Here is an 18,809-nt window from a genome sequence, read left to right on the forward strand (position 1 = left end):
TTTCAACCTATTTTCCTTTGTCTACAAAATGTAAGCTTACTACGGGCATCTTATCAACTTCACAGCAATTTCATACTGCTACCTTTGAATCCTAGTTCATATTAAATGGCGAGGAAGTTTACCCAGAGAGAAGCTATTATCCTCTGCTCGCTCCTTATTCCAAAATATTCAAAGATAAGATTACTGGGGTCCCTGGGTGGCTCAGTCAGTTAAGTGTCTAACTTCAGCTCAGGTCATGATCTTGCGGTTTGTGAGTTCAAGCACCACATCAGGCTCCGTGTTGACAGCTCAGAACCTGGAGCCTGTTTCAGGTTCTGTGTCTCCCTCTCTCTACCCTCCCCCACTCATGTTCTGTCTCTCTGTCTCTCAAAAATAAACATTAAAAGTTTTTTAAAAAAGGTAAGATTACTGAAACAGGCATATAATAAATCAAATGCACTGGGCTATCTAAATCTTAGAAGAATCATCAACGTAAGATAATCAAATGATTTCTTTAGAATGAACCACAAAAGTAAATAAGGGAGACAAAACCACTTAAAAGATGTTCTTAAGTACATTTAAACTGTTGTGTGTAATTATGGGCTATTGAAAAACCATGAGGCAGATAGATCAGCCTGATATGAAACAAAAAGGTCTGGAATGCTGTTTATGAGCAGAAGCTTGGGGCTGATCATGAGGCCAACAAGAATACTGCAAACAGATTCCAAAAGGAATAAATGCTTTTGTAAATCAAGGAATGTTCCTCATGTGTGTGCCTATTCAAATAGCACCCTTTTCAGCGTTTATCTATATGTAAAGGGCTTTGTTAACAACATCCCCAGATTACAAAGCAATGACAGACATCCAAAATATACAGTTAGGTCCCTTTTCTTCTGCAAACGATCCATATTTTATTCAGCAAAATTAACAAGCATGGTACTATCTTTAAAATAAATTATGGTATCAAACTCTTTATGGATAACACCCATAAAAAAAAAACAGGGGCCAGCAATCTAAATTAAAAAGCCATCCTGGGGTGCCTGGGTGGCTCAGTCTCTTGATCTTGGCTTGGGTCATGATCTCATAGTTCGTGGGTTCAACCCCTGCATCAGGCTCAATGCTGACAGCGCAAAAAGCCTGCTTGGGATTCTGTGTCTTCATCTCTCTCTGCCCCTCCCCTGTGTGTAAGCATGCTCTCTCTCTCAAAAAAAAAATAAATGAACACTAAAAAAAAAGACATCTTATTCTCCATAAACAAAGGTTGTAGAGGGTGTGATTACTTTTAAGTGTATTTTTAAAGTGTATTTATTTATTTTGAGAGAGAGAGAGAGAGAGAGAGAGAGCGCGCGAGCACGCAGTAGAGCGGCAGAGGGGCAGGGGGAGAGACAGAATCCCAAAGAGGCTCCACACTGTCAGCACTAAGCCCAACCTGGGGCTTGATCCCATGAATTGTGAGATCGTGACCTGAGCCAAATCAAAAGTCAGAACTCAACTGACTGAGCCACCCAGCACCTCATAGAAGGTATGATTTAAACATGCTTCGTAAGAACGTAAGTGCTGGTTTTACTTAGAATAAAAGGCAAGATAGTCTTGAGTGGTATCTTCTCCTCTGCAGGTCATATACAGATAATCCTTAAGAAAAACTAATAGAATAGAAATGTGAGGTACTACATTTTACATTTTGTCTAACAAAAGATATTCTTAAGTAGGGAACTAGAGGAGAGTCAAATATTGATTACCTAAACCAACAGTGAGGAGCTGGAACTTAAAAAGCTTTGAATAATTTTTATTTTATTTTGTTTTTTAAAAAATTTTAATGTTTATTTATTACTGAGAGACAGAGACAGAGACAGAGTGAGAACATGGGAGGGGCAGAGAGAGAGAGGGAGACACAGAATCCAAAGCATACTCCAGGCTCTGAGCTGTCAGCACAGAGCCCGACATGAGGCTCGAACCCACAAACCATGAGATCATGAACTGAGCGGAAGTCGGACACCCAACCAACTGAGCCACCCAGGCGCCCCAAAAGCTTTGAATAATTTTTAACAGGGAACAAAGAAAACGAGTCTCTGCCTTCCACCTGACTCAACTGTTCAGCTAAGGAAGAAGAAACGTGTGTACCAGGAAAAGCTCTTTGATTTGGAAATACAGCAGCTGGACTGATTTCTGAAATATATGGATTAAATACTGTGTGAATCAATTCATGTACGTACAGAGCTTCTTTAACAAATATACTTTGTTTCCCATTGAATATTTTAGAGAGATATATATACAACATACTCAAAACTAAGCTCATTATTTCAACCCATCCCCCAAAAGGGGCAATTTCCCTTGACTATTAATGTCACTGAAAAATGATTAGTACAAGATACAAAATTGCTGGGAAAAGAAGCCAATGAGTATCTGCAATTAAATATGTTTTTAAACTTGAACTACTTTGTATAAAATACTCTTAAAAATACAATGTACATTTTTCCTGCCTTCTTAAAGTAGACATATTAAAGCAAATTTCTTTTTATATGACTGGGTTTATAATGCTGAATAGCACTTGGTCTACAGTGATACTCTTAGAATCTATTAGGGACTCTTGGACCACTGAGTTTTTCTAAATTATTACATCTGATTTCCAATTTTTCCATCTCATCCTTTTTCTGCTCTTTTTGATGTTGTCAATGTACTTGACTTAATGTTTTTTATAATCTGGACTAACTTGTTATAAAGGAATGTAAAGTATAAGAAAATAGACTAAAAAGATTTTTCTAAAAATTATGTGAGTTTTAATACAAAAATTTTGTAGCATCTTTGCTGCTTAAAGAGACCTCATCATTACAGTCTTGATACAGTTATAGTCCATGAAATTAAGATGTTATCAGAATCCAATGAAATTCTGATTCCCAGTATTCCTTTCCAGCATTTGGTGTGAGAAATTGCTCACCATGTCAAAACAAATCTGCACTTCCAGAGTGTGTAGCCATTGGTGCTTTGCAGGAGGTAAGTGAGGCCTGTTTGGTTGTCCTTTTTTTTGAAGACACCAGCCTGGGTATTATCCATGCCAAATACGTAACAATTATGCCAAAGTAGCACACCACACATGTGGAGAATGTGCTTAAGAATCCACTATGACAGGAAACATTTCATCTAAAAATTTTTTTTAACATTTTATTTTTGAGAGAGACAGAGACAGAGTGCAAGCGGGGGAGGGGCAGAGAGAGAGGGAGTCACAGAATCTGAAGCAGGCTCCAGGCTCCTAGCTGTCAGCACAGAGCCCTACGCGGGGCTTGAACTCACAAACTGTGAGATCATGACCTGAGCCAAAGTCCGATGCCTAACCCACGGAGCCACCCAGGCGCCCCGGAAACATTTCATTTTTAGACAACAACAAAAACCCACTTTTTTCTTTCTTCCTGTTATTGGTAGTTCTGAATGTTAGACATTTTCCCCCATAAGGTCAAAAGGTACCTACCTTAAAAACAAACAAAACAAAACAGTACCTACCTAAGTATATAATTGAATGGGGAAAAATAGGGGACAAAAATCAGGTACTGGTAGTTTTTCCATTTTCATTTGTATGTGATTTTTTTTTAAAAAGAGAGAGAGTATGTATGAGTGGGGAAAAGGGGAGGGAGAGGGAGAAGGAGAGGGGGAGGGGGAGGGGGAGAATCCCAAGTAGGCTCCATGCTCAGTGAAAGCCCAACACAGGACTCAATCCCACAACCCTGGGATCATGATGTGAGACGCTAACCAACTGAGCCACCCAGGCATCCCCGTATGTTAATTTATGTAAGTGAGGGGACAGAAAGCATTGGCACAGTCTAAATGTTTCAGTGAACAAGTTTCAGCAGTTTAACTTTATAACAATTATAAATAAACCTGCATATGTTTCTGGACAACCCTAGCCATTTGGATTTTTTAAAAACAAGTAAATTTCTTACCGATAGAAACTAAGTAGTGTTTGCAGCATTTTTATCATACAGTAGATTCCATCTATTCATTACACTTTTCTGAGTTGTCCTACATACAAGTAAGTACTGTTTTTAATGTTGTCTGTCTTCTGCACTTTTCCTGTAAGTTTGCTATTAAAATGAATTAAACTAGTTTTTAAAAAGTGGTTACACAGGTAACTTTTAAGGTCTTTCAAATTCCAAAATTCTGTGTGAATCTTCTAATCTTTTTCTGAAGGTTTAGCATTCTCTTTGCTTTTATTCTCAAATTTACAAAAGAAAATGCAATATAGCTTTTATATAAAAATATTCATTCATCCAAAATCTGAAATAGGAATTACTAATTTATAGAATAATGAAGATGAAAAAAGTGTTAAAAATTGTTTTAAATATGTTAAAAAACCATGCCAATGGTTAATATTTCAAATAAAAAACTTTCCAGGATATGTCATATGGTCTAAAAATATGAGATCCCTGAAAAACTGCCAGGAAAAATATTTCAATATGTGCATTCATATATGCGTGCAATAAAAGAGGCCTTTGACTAGAAAACTCGTAACTTTTGTTTTTTGTTTCTTTAAAAATCTTTTTCTTTTAAACATATATGCTATACCCTAAATTGTTTTGTTCCCCTAGCTCTAATAAACCCTCTTTTTCCTCCCTATTAGCTTTCTCAATTAAATACTCAGCCAAATGTAAATACTGCTATGTATGCCTGTGTGCAATGGCTGGGCTTATGCAAGCAAGTGCTTCCTGAATGCAGAACAGACAGGGAACCGCTGTCTGCCTTATTGGAGCCTGGGATGTTTCTGTTTACAAATCCTGGAGCCAGGCAGGGGCTACTACTGGAGGCGTGCTGTCTGCTTCCTTGCTACACTCAGCCTTTGTCTGGGTCTGTGTCAAAGAAAGAACAACATTGTTGCATGTGCAGCAAGCAACAAAGGAAATCCTAACTATAACACACTGGTGGTTTTGTTGGCTCCTTAATCTTTTACAACTCTGTGTGGAAAGGCAAATTAGGGATTAGGTTTAAAAAACATTTTTTTAAAGCAAGGTACTTATTCATAAAAACAGAAAAACATTTAAAATCAAAACAATCAATGTGATCAGTTAAATGAACTCCTTAACAAAATAATTCAGATTCCTCAATATCATTTCTGTAATGATGATATACTCTGCAGCTCAATGTTTTGAACAAATATTTTTACAAGGAATAAACAATGTTGATTTATTCTAATATGTTTGGAATGGTAATTATATAGTAATCATAATCAGATTAGTGTTTATGTTTAACGTCTAAAAAAACAAACTAAGAGGAAGCAGATTTCTTGTTTATTTCTTTTCCAAGTTGGTATGTAATACTGAATATTTAAGACTACTTTAAATTTAACTTGTCTCTTTAATCACTGTGAATAGACCTAGCTTGTAAGAAACAAATACAATAAATAACAACAATAACAAAAACAGTTCATGTTCTGCTGAGTCCAGGCATTTTACGGCTGAATTATAAAAGGAATAATGGAAAACTAAAGGAAAGAAAAACAGAAACAATCCGAGTTAAACCAAAAAAGGGGGGAGAGAGATTTGACAAGAAAACACAGAAAAGACATTCAATGCCTATCCTTCTTAACTTTTTTTTTAACTTTGTAAGTATTTATGATTCTAATTTCTTTAAAATAGCTGTTTTGTGGTTAGAAGAGACTGAATTTTAGTATTTTATTTCCTTCATTAAAGAATGAATTAAAACTAACAAAATTAATTATATTTCTTAGAATAGTCATTAAATAACAGAAGGATAAAATACCATTTAGGTAAACAGATTAAGAATTTTTAGTAAATACAAGAAAACAGAAGATAAAGATTAATCTCTACACTATGCTACCATAAAAAAGACTCATTAGAGTATAAAGAAAACAACATTTCAAATGCTCTCAAAATATCTTTGATATAATTCTACCAGGCCAAATTGCCTTTTTCTATTGATATTTTATTTTTTAACTTTATACATAGATATGATAAAACAAAAAGGTTGTTACTCCATGCAACAACTTTGGAAAATAATTATTTAATACTTCTTAGAAAACATCAGTAACCTAAATAAGTAAGAATTGTCAATTCAAGCCTAAATTAACATGGAAATGTAACTATTACAATATCTGGTATTTAAAATAAAACAAAAACAAATAAAAAATTAAAATCTCACAATACAGAATGAAACCAAAGAGGTGAATCACTCAGAGATCCCTACTCAATTCCTAACTGGTCTACAAATGATACTTCTAAATCCAGAATTCATGCTAAAGACTCTTGTTCTCAGAAAATGACCATGAAATAATCCAAGTATAAAAGTGGAAATTTATCTTCCAGTCATTTGCTTATTACTAGAAAACAAAATATGAGTTGCATTGTACATACAACTTCCCCCATTTGATGTTCTTTTAATTATGATAGTAATGTGCTCAATCTTATAAGGAAAGCAAGAAAGACGTGTACAGAAAAATAGCTTTTTGCCTATTAAATTTGTTTTCTAGTTTTTCCCATGTTTTCCTATTTTTTAAACCATTTTTATTATGAAACAAATTCCATATACACAATAGTGTTTATAATACAAATGTACAGTTCAGTGAATTAGTATGAAGTATACATGCATGTAGCTATGACAAGAAATAGAATATTTAGGATCATAAAAACCTCCTACTTGCTCCTTCTTGTTCTTAACAGCCTTTCTGCTTCCAGTAACAGGCACTACTCTGACTTTTGTGGTAATCATTTCCTTGCCCTTCTTAATAGTATTGCATTCTCTGTATGCTTAGGTTTTGGGTTTTATTATGCCTATTTTTGAATTTTATATAAATGGAATTTTTATGTCTTACTTCTTGTTTTCAATATGTTTTAAAGATTTAACCATGTTGTTGTATGCACATGAAATTAATTCAGGGTTGCTTTTCTATATAACAAATGCAGTTATTTTTCCTTGTAATGAGTCTGTGACTTAAAATGATAATTAGGAGATTATTGTAGCTAATCCCTATTACGCTCATAGAAACATTCCACAAATGTATACATTGGGATTTCAGTTATATTTAATACTTTTAAAGTACCCAATTCTGTTGGCAAGAGAAAAATATTAAACAAAGTAGACAAATGAAAAGCTGCGTATCCTCTTGCTGTTTCTAATGTTTTGGCAGCAGAGGCAATAGCTAGCAGCCAAGAAGGCCAGAGTTATTAAAAGATGCACTAGTGTAGGAACAGAGCAGAAAAAAAAGCTTACAGATAGGGAGATAGGACAGAGGAAAATGTGTCTTTTTAGACAAGGCTTTATGAAATCAGCACTGTTCAGAAGATCATTCTTTTGTTTTTTAAAGTTTATTTATTTATTTTGAGAGAGACAGAGAGAGCATACGTGAGGGAAGGGTTAGAGAGGGAGGGAGAGAGGGAGAATCCCAAGCAGGCTGCACGCAGTCAGTGCAAGCCCAATGCAGGGGTCAAACCCACAAAACCATGAGATGATGACCTGAGCCGAAATCAAGAACTGGACACTTAACCAACAGAGCCACCAGGTGCCCACAGAAGACCATTCTTAATCCACATTTAAAACCACTGAAACCCTTAATTCATCCTTTCCATATTTCTCAGATTGTTCCCTCATCCCTTACCCTCAAAATATCTACAGTATCTTATTTGACAATTCTTTAAAGGGACCTTCTAAACATGCACATCTGGTCTTTCTTAAAAGGATAGTAAAAGGAATAGGGTCTTCATCAGACCATTATTGATATTCTCACCCAAACTGTCCCTGAATATTTGTCCAGTTCCTATTAAACCCCACTCCTTAGATGGTGAGAACAGGGAGGTAAAATGACAAATACCGAGACACTGGTAAGGCCAAAGGGGAGTTAGGGTAATTCTTGCTGGTACTGTATCTTTCTCCAACACAGACACTTCTGTTTTTACCCTTCCTTCTCTTTTATGTCCCTTTCTTTGTCCCTTTACATATTCCTGTCTGCAAACCTACCTTAGAGGCACGCAATGGATGGGGAGCCTGGGTGGCTCGATCAGTTAAACATCTGACTTCGGCTCTGGTCATGATCTCCCAGTTAGTGAGTTCGAGCCCCATGTTGGGCTCTGTGCTGACAGCTCAGAGCCTGGAGCCTGCTTCGGATTCTGTGTCTCCCTCTCTCTCCGTCCCTCCCCTGCTTGCTCTCTCTCTCTCTCTCTCAAAAATAAATAAACATTAAAAAAAATTTTTTTAATGAAAAAAAAAGCAGCACTGGTGACATTCTGTACAATGTAGGAAGTTCTATTTTTAATCCAAATTTATATAACTTTTCACACAAAAAAGCCTTACTGATCTTATGATGTCTATATGATAAAGATGAGATAAAAGCAATTTAAGTTTAAAATGAACTCTCTTAGTATTTCATCAAATTGCAAAACAAACCACAGTAAGCTTTTTAAATGATTGTTCTGTAGCTCTAATCCTTTGATAGATCCAACACTTCAAAAGTTATCAACTAAAAACACTGACTTAACAAAAAAGAAAATGTATTGATCCTCAATAACCGACAGGCTATATTAAACAATGTAGAAAATTACATAACTAAGACATTTGCATTAAAAGCTAGCAGAGTGAAAAATAATTTTTATTTATATCATTTGCAGTACATTTTGGATGTCCATTCTAATATACAACAATTTTTGTTTTAAAAGGAGTGAGCACTTTTTAACATACAAAACAGAGTTAATACTAAATATGTGGTAGGGTCCCCTCACTAAGGAAAAAAAAAAAAACCCTCAAGGTAACCTGGCTATGTGCGTACGTGACAACATCCCTCAGGACTTTATAACATGAGACCACTTAATCAGACTGCATGTTTGTGTGTGTTACCATATATGGGAGACAAAAAAGTAAAAAGAAAAAAAAATAAATCTACTCCATGTGGTGTTCGGGGCTCAGTTCTCTGGGTATGAACCCAACTGAGCAGTGCCGGCACAAATAAAGTTGTTTCCTGGAAAGAAAAGCCTTGGTGTCACGACTCTCTGTGTGAGAATCCTGCTACAAATAAATAGGTGCTAAAAGAAATTTGCCTTTTAAATTTTGAAAGTAACTCTTTTTTCATTGTGTTTGTACTCCTTGTGATCAAGTAATCCACTATGAGAATAACTTATTCTGAGTAGATGTTACTCCTTGATACTGAGGCCAGACAGGGAAGACCTCAAGTGACACTGCAGCCACATGACTAGGATGGGAGGACAATAGCCTTTAGTGAGTCTTAGACCAGGGACTTTAAAATCCTTCAAGATTTAGGGGCGCCTGGGTGGCTCAGTTGGTTAGGCATCTGACTCTTGATTGCAGCTCAGGTCATGATCTCACAGTTCATGAGATTAACAGTTCAGAAGATCGAACCCCCAGGTTGTCAGGCTCTGTGCTGATAGCATGGAGCCTGCTTGCGATTCTCTCTCTCTTCTCTCTGTCCACCCCCAACCTCTCTCTCTCTAGAAATATTTAAAAATAAATAAATAGATAGATAGATAGATAGATAAATAAATAAATAAAATCCTTCAAGATTTGGAACAGTCTTGCACAACTAAGCTATTATCCAAAATGCAAAATAGCAGCCCTACTAAAAAATATCCTTGGCCATGCAAACTTGAAAATGTTAATTATTATTGAATCTACAGGGAAACATCAGATAACAATTGTAATAGCCTTAATTTTTTTTCTCTATATACAGAAATTTTCATATGAAAATTCATATGAAAAATTTCAGAGGAAAAAGCAGTAATAAAAAAAGGAAGTGTGGTCACTGCTGTCAAAAACTTGGAAGTGAAAAGAAAATAATAATTTAACATTGAGGGGCAAGAATAGAAGCTGACAAAAGTCAAAACACTTTTTATTTAAAAAGTATTACCTTTTATTGCATGCTCCATCACATGCAATAAACATACATTATGTTCAGAGGTCTTAATACATAACTATGAATATTTAACTACATATGTATTAATTATCTATTGTTACATAACAAACTGCCCCAACACATACTGACTTAATATACATCTATTATCTCAGTTTCTGTGTGTCTCAGGAATCCACACACTGCTTAACTGTACTCTGCTTCAGGATCTTTCACAAGGCTGCAGTCAAGGTTTAGGTCAGTACCAAAGTTATTTCAGTGTTTAAGTGGGCAAGTATCTGAGCTCACTCAGTGGTTGTTGGTAGGATTCAGTTCCTTGCAGGTTGCTGGACTTTGGGCTTCAGTTCCTCTCTGGCTGTTGGCAGAAAGTAGACCTCAATTCTTTGACAAGCAGCCCTCTTCATCAGAGCAAGATACCAGCAAGATAGAACTCACAGTCTTTTAAAATCTAATTATAAAGTGATATCCTATCACCGTTGTCATATTCTTTTTGTTAGAATCAAGTTACTCAGTCCTGCCTACATTCAGGGAGACAGGATTATACAGAGGTGGGAATACCAGGAGGCAAGGATCGCTGGGAGCCACGTCAGAAGCTGCCTACCACAATATACTGGTATCCTCCACTTTTTGAAAGTTTGAATTACATCACTTTGCTTCATAAAAGACACAGTACCTGTTTTCACTAGCCAAATTAAATCTGGAGAGGATTTTTTTTAAATAAAAAACGTCAAAGAGTGAAAATAGCATTCAGCATTTGCTGTTACAGGAACAGTACACAACCTGAGCAGTGAGAGTGGTTCCACCAAAAGCTCTTTCCCCCGGAAATACGCTCAGCATCTCAGCATCAAGCTGCCATAGCTGTGAACTGTGTTTGTGAGCATTTGTTCTTTATCTTGATTTATTCTGTGTATCCATTAGCAAGATGTGTCCTAAGATACTAGGAAAGCCTAAGAGATGTTATTTTTTGGGGTCTTGGAATGCTCAAAAAATTTCAACTTAGCAAAGTTTCATAGGAACATACTACTTTCACAAAGTGGGAAAAACGGTATATATATATTTGTTTCTCATTATTTATGGTAGTTATGTTATATAAAGTCATTGCACACACTGAATTAGCATATACTGAACCAATGCGCTTATAGGAAACACAGGGTTAGGGTCCTGTCAGCCTCTGGTCAAAACATATTCACCAATCCCATCAATACATAACCTTCTCTTATATGTGCTTCTATTTAAAGATGCTTTCTTTAATATACTGTATATTGTTGATTCATTAACATTGAACTCACAGCCAACAGCACTATAGCTCATGCCCAAAAGAAGCTTACCTAACACATTTATTTTCTCTGTAAGGTACATCACAACCTTCTTGTGCTTAGAAACACTAGGGCAGCACTTCAGCCCTACACTTGGGGGCCATTTTAGACTGAAAAATCACCAACAAAAATGCAAAAAAGTCCATTAAATAGGCTGAAAAGGACACTTGTTTCCAGTATGAAAGCTGAAGCAAGAAGGCAAGAACATGTCCATGATCAACCTCAGCTGGGAACAGGCATGTCAGGCAAGTTTTTGTTATTATGTGCATGTCTGTGAATGACCAAGAAAGCGCCATGAGTATGGATTTTGGAGTTACAAATAAATTTTTAGCAAGTAAGAGAAGTCATAAACATGGAATCCAAGAATAATGAAGACTATTTTATTCATTGCTAAAAACCTTGAAAAGTATATACCTCAGAAAAATAAAGCAGAATAATTCATTGTTTCAGAGATAACTCCTTATAGCTCTTTTTTTAGTGGAGGCTGGAGTTAATGAAAGATGAGAAAATATTATCTTTGTTCTGTTTCTCAACTGAGAAAGACATAGGAACCTGAATACATTTCACAAGAAACTCAAAAAACAATCCTTTCTTCAAATAAAAAAAGGTCACAGAATATAGGCTCTCATATAATAAATAAAAATGAGCAAAAAAATGTCCTTAATGGTAAAAGGAAAATTAAACGAGGAATGATGTTTGTAACAGCTGGTTTTTAGAAAGACTTAAGGACAGTTCTCTCCTAATCATAACTATTACTTATTAAATGTTTAGTATATGGTAGGCACTTTATATGCACTACCTCATTTGTTCTATACAACAATCATATAAAATAGGTAGTATAACTTTGTATATGAGGTACCTGATATAGAAAGAGGCTAAGTAACCTGTTTAAAGATATGTTTAGCAAGTAGAACAGCAAGGTTTTTAACCCATGCACTGAGACTGAGAGCCAAAGCTCTTAATCATTATGCTATATACCTCCCAAAGAATCAAGTGAATATTTCTGAAACAATGCACTTCCCCCCTCCCCCCCCCCCCCCCCGCTTAGATGATCTTGTTTTTTTTTAGCAGCTGATTAGGCTAACTTATTTTATACTATAGCTAGAACATAATGTACTTTTTTTACAGAGACAATTTGAGAAGAGCTTATAACACTATTTGAGTTGTCAATGCATTTCCAACCAAAACTGTATCTGTTCAACTACTATTAAATATTATTTATCAAAAAGACAAGAAATAACGAGTGTTGGTGAGGATGTGGGAACGGAAACCCTTGTGCACTGCTGGTGGGAAGGTAAATTGGTGTGACCAACTATGGAAAAAACTATGGAGGTTCCTCAACAGTTTTAAAATAGAACTACAACATGATCCAGCAATTTCAATTTGGGTATTTGAAGAAAACAAAAACAGTAACTCAAAAAGATGTATGCACCCCTATGTTCACTGCAGCATTATTTGCAATAGCCAAGATTTGGAAAAAACCTACGTGTCCCATCAATGGGTGAGTGTGTGTGTGAGTGTGTGTGTATGTGCACATGTGTGCGTGCATAGGAATATTATTCAGCTATAAAATAGAAAGAAATCTTGCTATTTACAACATGGATAGATCCTGAGGGCATTATGCTATATGAAATAAGTCAGACAGAGACTACCATATAATCTCGCTTACACGTGGAATACAAAACAAAACAAAACCCAAGCTCATAGATACAGAGAACAGATTGGTGGTTGTCAGAGGAAAGGAGTGGGTGAAAGCGGTGAAGAGGGTCAAAAGGAACAAACTTCCAGTTATAAAATAAAAAAGGCATGGGGATAAAATGTACAGCATGGAAACTGTAGTTAATAATGCTGCACTGAAGAGAGTACATATTAAAAGTTCTCATTATGAGAACAAAAAATTTTATAATTACACACAATGAGAGATGTTAACTAGACTTACTGTAATCATTTTGCAATACATACAAATAGTAACTCATTATATTGAACACCTGAAACCAATAGAATGTTACATGCCAATTGTATTTTAACTTAAAAAAAACAACAACATACTACTATAAAGCCAGTTGCTATTCAAATCAAGCCTAGTTTCATCTTGGTTTTGAATGTTTTTGAAGTATTTTCATGTTTTTGTGACTCTACTTCTTATGTTATGTTGGAAGAGGAAACCACTAAATATTTATTAAATGGATAATCAGTTTTTCTACATGAACATATACAGAAAATTGTCAGTGATCAGAGAGATACTACAAGGAAATGAGAAACAGTTAAGGCAGGTAGGAACACACATGAATTGGAAATAAAAGGCAAGAAAAATTACATATGTTAAAATAAACACACGGAAATTATATCTTGCTTCTACATCCAAATTTGTCTAGTATTTCAGAAGACATTTATTTTTAAATACCAGTTAATTCCATCATACAGGCTTGGGGCTTAGATTTTACAGACCAAATGTTTCCACTGAGTTTGTCAGTAAAGCCAGATTAGTCACAAGTTTTGCCTTGCTCATCAGGACAATCAAGTAATAAAAATTTTGAAAACACCAACACGGAGGATTACTTTTTGTTTTGTTTTGTTTTGTTTTGTTTTGCGAGAGAGAGAGAGAATAGGGACGAAATATGGGTATGGATTAGGAGTGAGATTCAATAGAGCAGAGCTAGCAAAACTTTAGAATGAAAACTGACCAACACCACATAATATGTGAAAAAATCTTGTGGAGCACCTGGGTGGCTCAGTGGGTTAAGCATCCTACTTTGGGCCAGATCACGATCTCATAGGCAGTGAGTTCGAGCCCCTCAATGGGCTCTGTGCTGACAGCTCAGATCCTGGGACCTGCCTCAGATCCTGTGTCTCCCTTCTCTTCTGCCCCTCCCCTGCTCACCCTCTTGCTTCTGTCTCTCTCTCAAAAAATAAACATTAAAAAAGAAAGAAAGAGAAAGAAAGAAAGAAAGAAAGAAAGAAAGAAAGAAAGAAAGAAAGAAAATCTTGTTACTATTGCATTAAAAAACTAATATTTTCTGAAAGATACATACTTTACTTCTCTTGCATCACCCTTTCTCCACTCATTTTTTTTAAGTTTATTTATTTTTGAGAGAGAGAGAGAGAGAGAGAGTGTGCATGCTAGTGGAGAAGGGGCAGAGAGAGAGAGAGAATCCCAAGCAGGCCCCACACTGTCAGCACAGAGCCCGATGCAGAGCTCAAACTCACAAACCATGAGATCATGACCTACGCCAAAATCAAGAATTGGATGCTTTATAAACTGAGACACCCAGGCGCCCCTCAACTAATATTTTTATTATTTATTTATTTTATTTAAAAAATTTTAAGGTTTATTTCATTTATTTTGAGAGACAGAAAGAGAGAGAGAGCAAGCACAGGAGGGGCAGAGAGAGAAGGAGAGAGAATCCCAAGCAGGCTCTGCACTGTCAGCACGGAGCCAGATGTGGGGCTCGAACTCATGAACCATGAGATCATGACCTGAGCCAAAATCAAGAATAGATCGCTTAACCAATTGAGCCACCCAAGCACCCCACTAATATTTTAGTAAGTATAAAAAAGAACAACATATTTTGTTTTGTCTCTTGCTAAAATGCTTCATGAAGTACTAAGCAAAGACTTCTAGCCATCCTTATTTCCCTTTCGTCTATTTAATCACTTTAATGCTGTCATAGAAGCAGTAAAAACTGAAAAATCGTTATAAATTCACAACAGCTAAAAACCTATCTGTGGCTCTATGCCATATGTCAGCTTCTTCAAATGTAGGCTTTCTTTTCTATTTTCTAGCTTGGTGTGAGATAAAGACATTTGCTGCCAGACACTGAAGTTAAAATACTTAATCTGAACCACACAGCATAAATTAGAATGTGACTTCTTAAACCTTTATTCAATCTTTGTTTCTCATCAATTTGATATAACCATCAACTTAATGAATGATTTAAATAAAAGAAAATAAAAGTATTCTATATCTTTATACTGACTTTCATCGGAGAACTTTGAACATCAAATACAACAACTTAAGTCTACTTAATTTTTTAGAAAATGACAAGTTTTTGTCTGCTTTTCTACTAACTTAATTACTTTGTTTACTTTGTAGTTAGGGAGGTTAATTACACTGATTCCAGAAAACTTATCAAGAAGCTGTTCTAAAATAAGTGTTCAAACCTTACAGTAATTATACACTTCTTTCAAACTCTGGGAATTTACAAACACATAAGCATGAATTAAGGGGATAAGAAAGTAAAATACTATAAATATACATTAATTTACTTAAAGACTGATTTTCTTTTTAAACAAAATGAATACTACAAAGTCTCTTATGGTTTGAAGAGACTCAGAATAATACAGTTCACTTTCCTGAAGTGTCAGACTTCTGGATTTAGGTGGTACATGGACATGTAATAATGAAAGTTAGCTTCCTTTCTTCTAATTATAAAAGAAGAAAACCTCAACTTGGTGACAATGTATCTCTATTACCTCTCAAACATTTGCTATTCTCTTTTAACACAGAGAAAGTAAGCTTCAAGTTTCAGACCATTTGGCAAACAACAACATCCAGCTACCTAGTATATATAATATGGTTTAGTTTTCTTATTTTATTTTTAGATAAATAATTAAAGTTACCTTTACTTATGACATTGGCTTTCCATTTACAGTAGTAACGGAAAGTTTCCCTTTAGAGGACATACAATTTTTAATGAGATCATTTGAAGAAAAATAGTAAATAATAAAGTAATATGTCATGTGAATATAGAAAACATGTTATGATACTCAGTGGTACAGAGATATGGTGAAAAAATCATGAAGAGTCCTTAAATTTTAAGAAATGTAACCAAGTATTTTCAAAATGATCTTATCTCTCTTCCTTCCAAATGAATGAGCAAACAAATATAAACTGCCCCCCCCCCCCGTTTGAGTGTAAGAGTAATGATTAATAACAACTGATTATGAAGAGTAACAGTTAAAAACACTAGAAAGTAATGGTCAATAACAAATATTCTGGAGTCAAAACACCTAGGTTTGAATCTTGGCTCTTCCACTTACTAGCTGTGTGACTTGGTAAATTACATATCTGTGTTCTCAACTTAAAGTAAGAATGTAACAGTAACCATTTCATGTTTCTGTAAAGGTTAATTGTAAAAGTTTAATGCATAGACAACACTTAGAACAACATCTGACACATAATAAATATTTCAAAGTATTATTTAGCTAGTTTTGATTTCACTATGTGCTAAATGCGTGAATTTCTTTTATATTTTTATTGTAAAGAGACTGCTCAGTCTAGTAAGTCTATAATCCTGATAAAGTCAATTAAAATTTCACTACCACATGTATCCCATCTGGAACAACATTTTATAAGAATCTTAAGTTTACTGCAAGTATCTTATGATGCAAAACTCATTAAATAATTAATTTGTGCCCTATCTCATTGTCTCCAAAAAAATATATAGGGCAGTTTTATATGGCTACATAAAATCTTTCATCTGTAAAAAAAAAAAAAATAAATAAAAAAAAAAAAATTAAGAACTAAAGGTTAAGTGGAATAATTTTTCTCCACTCCCCTAACTCCACATCAAAGTAATCTTGAAATGATTATAAGACTCTGTGGCTCAGCAAAATTACAGATATTCACTTATGGCCATGGGTTAGTCTGTCATATTTTCCCTGACAACTCCTGCCCCACCTTAAAGATTTCCTGCTCTCATATGCTTTAGTTTCTATCACTAAGTACCTTATGGTCTTCAGCTTCAACTGAGGTTGGTACAAAAAACAAGCTTTTTCTAAGGAAAGAGAGCTAGAGCTATATTTTGTTATTCTCAGTCACCCATATATTTATTTCTTCACTGCCACCAGGTCTAACCCTACTCAGTGTATGAGGTATAGCAGTAAGAGGGCAAGTAAACATGGTTCTGGATATTGTGTAAATGCATACTTGATGAGAAAGATATAATTCCAGTAACAGCAATGAATAGTTTGATGTCAGGAAGTAAACTGTTCAGCTGAAAACAATCGAGAGAGAAATGAATAAGCTAAACAGAGAACATTAAGTACCTTCTGTTGTTCCCTAGAACATAACCTTTTAAAAAGCCGTAACTTACTTGTGCATCATTTTCTTTATCAGTATTAAAATATGCCACAATTGCACGTTTTGAGTAAGGGTCTCTGAATATAAGATCATGTAACAGCATCTATTTAGGAAAAATTTTTTATATTCCTGAATTATTTTAAAAATTAAAATCTGGTGTTTCATTTTTGGGATGGTAAAGAAGAACAGGAAAAAGTAGGGCTTTTTTGTACTTTACCATGATGAATCTAAAATAAGGGAGTTAATAATTGTTTTTTGTCTGCACTTGGTATCTCATGAACTATTTGTCCTTTTTGAAAGTAGCAACCAGCTTTCATAAATAACTGTCCATTAGTGAGTGAATCCACTGAATTCACTATTGCCAGATTACAAATAATAACAAATCCTATTCCTTTCAAGCATTTGAAAATATTTCTGAACTTATACATTAGCATATCTCCCTTTGTTTATTAAATTATTATTTAACAAACATTTACTGCACTTCTACTACTACATACCTATCACTGCATGAGTCACTATGGAGACAAAGGGGCATTAATAAAAAGTCCTTATCACCAAAGACTTTAGAATCTCACAGAAGAGTATTGTATGAAAGGGTAAGTTAGTACTCCCCTTAACAAAGATGTAAGAGGCCCTCAGGCCTGACAATACACATATGGTTTAAGGCATTGCCATGTACTTTGTGGCACCAAACTATCGTCTTTATGATTTCACTTATGTGTGGAATCTAAAAAACAAACCAAATGAATAAACAAGCAAAAAAAGATTCAGTCCTACAAATACAGAGAACAAAGTGATGGGTACCAGAACAAAGGGAGTAAGGAAATGGGCAAAATGGGTGAAGGAGAGAAAGAGATACAGGTTTCCAATTATGGAATGACTAAGTCATGGGAATAAAAGGTACAGCATAAGGAATAGAGTCAATGATATTGTAATAACGTTGTATGGCAACAGATGGTAGTTACACTTGCGGTGAACATTAAACAGAGATATTGAATTGCTATGTCGTACACCTAAAACAAACATAACATTATGTGTCAACTATAATAAAATGTTTAAAAAAATGAATCTAGTAAAAGAGACAAAGGGACAATTACAAAATATGTGAAAATTTAGGTATGATGCCTGTAACTTCTGCGTAAAAGGTTCAGAAAAAAAATAGTGATATCCATATGTATATAGAGAAAGGGAAAATAATAAGGCAAATATACCAGTATGTTTAATAACTGGTGAATCTGTGGATAAAAGGTATATGGAAGTTTTTATAAGTTTGAAATAACTTCAAATATAAAAGTTTAAAACATTTTTTTTTGTTTGGGCCCCAAATAGTAACATCTGAAATTTACTGTCAATACAATAATAGGCAAAAAGTTAAAAAAAAAAAAAAAAAAGATAAGCTGTAAATCAAATCTGCTAAAGACAACCATTTCAATGAATGACCATTCAACCTGAGTAGCAGGCATCGTTACTCAATAGGACAAAGGGTTTTTTTTAATTATTATTATCTAATGTTTAATATTTACTTTTGAGGGAGAAAGCATGAGCAGGGGAGGGGCAGAGAGAGAGGGGGAGAGAA

The 18,809-nt window shown here is 34.9% G+C and overlaps 1 protein-coding gene and 1 non-coding gene across 2 annotated transcripts in view; one reads left to right on the forward strand and one right to left on the reverse strand.

Moving 5' to 3' along the window:
• Positions 1-18,809, reverse strand: part of BMPR2 (bone morphogenetic protein receptor type 2) — a 199,580-nt gene that overhangs the window by 59,329 nt on the left and 121,442 nt on the right. The window lies entirely within an intron of this gene.
• LOC128772779 (U6atac minor spliceosomal RNA) lies at positions 17,815-17,938 on the forward strand. Its single transcript, XR_008416932.1, has one exon. It is a non-coding gene; the product is annotated as a U6atac minor spliceosomal RNA (small nuclear RNA).

This window comes from Panthera pardus, unplaced genomic scaffold (assembly GCF_024362965.1).
Source record: "Panthera pardus isolate Hobbes unplaced genomic scaffold, ASM2436296v1 HiC_scaffold_10, whole genome shotgun sequence".
In the NCBI taxonomy this organism is placed as follows: domain Eukaryota; kingdom Metazoa; phylum Chordata; class Mammalia; order Carnivora; family Felidae; genus Panthera; species Panthera pardus.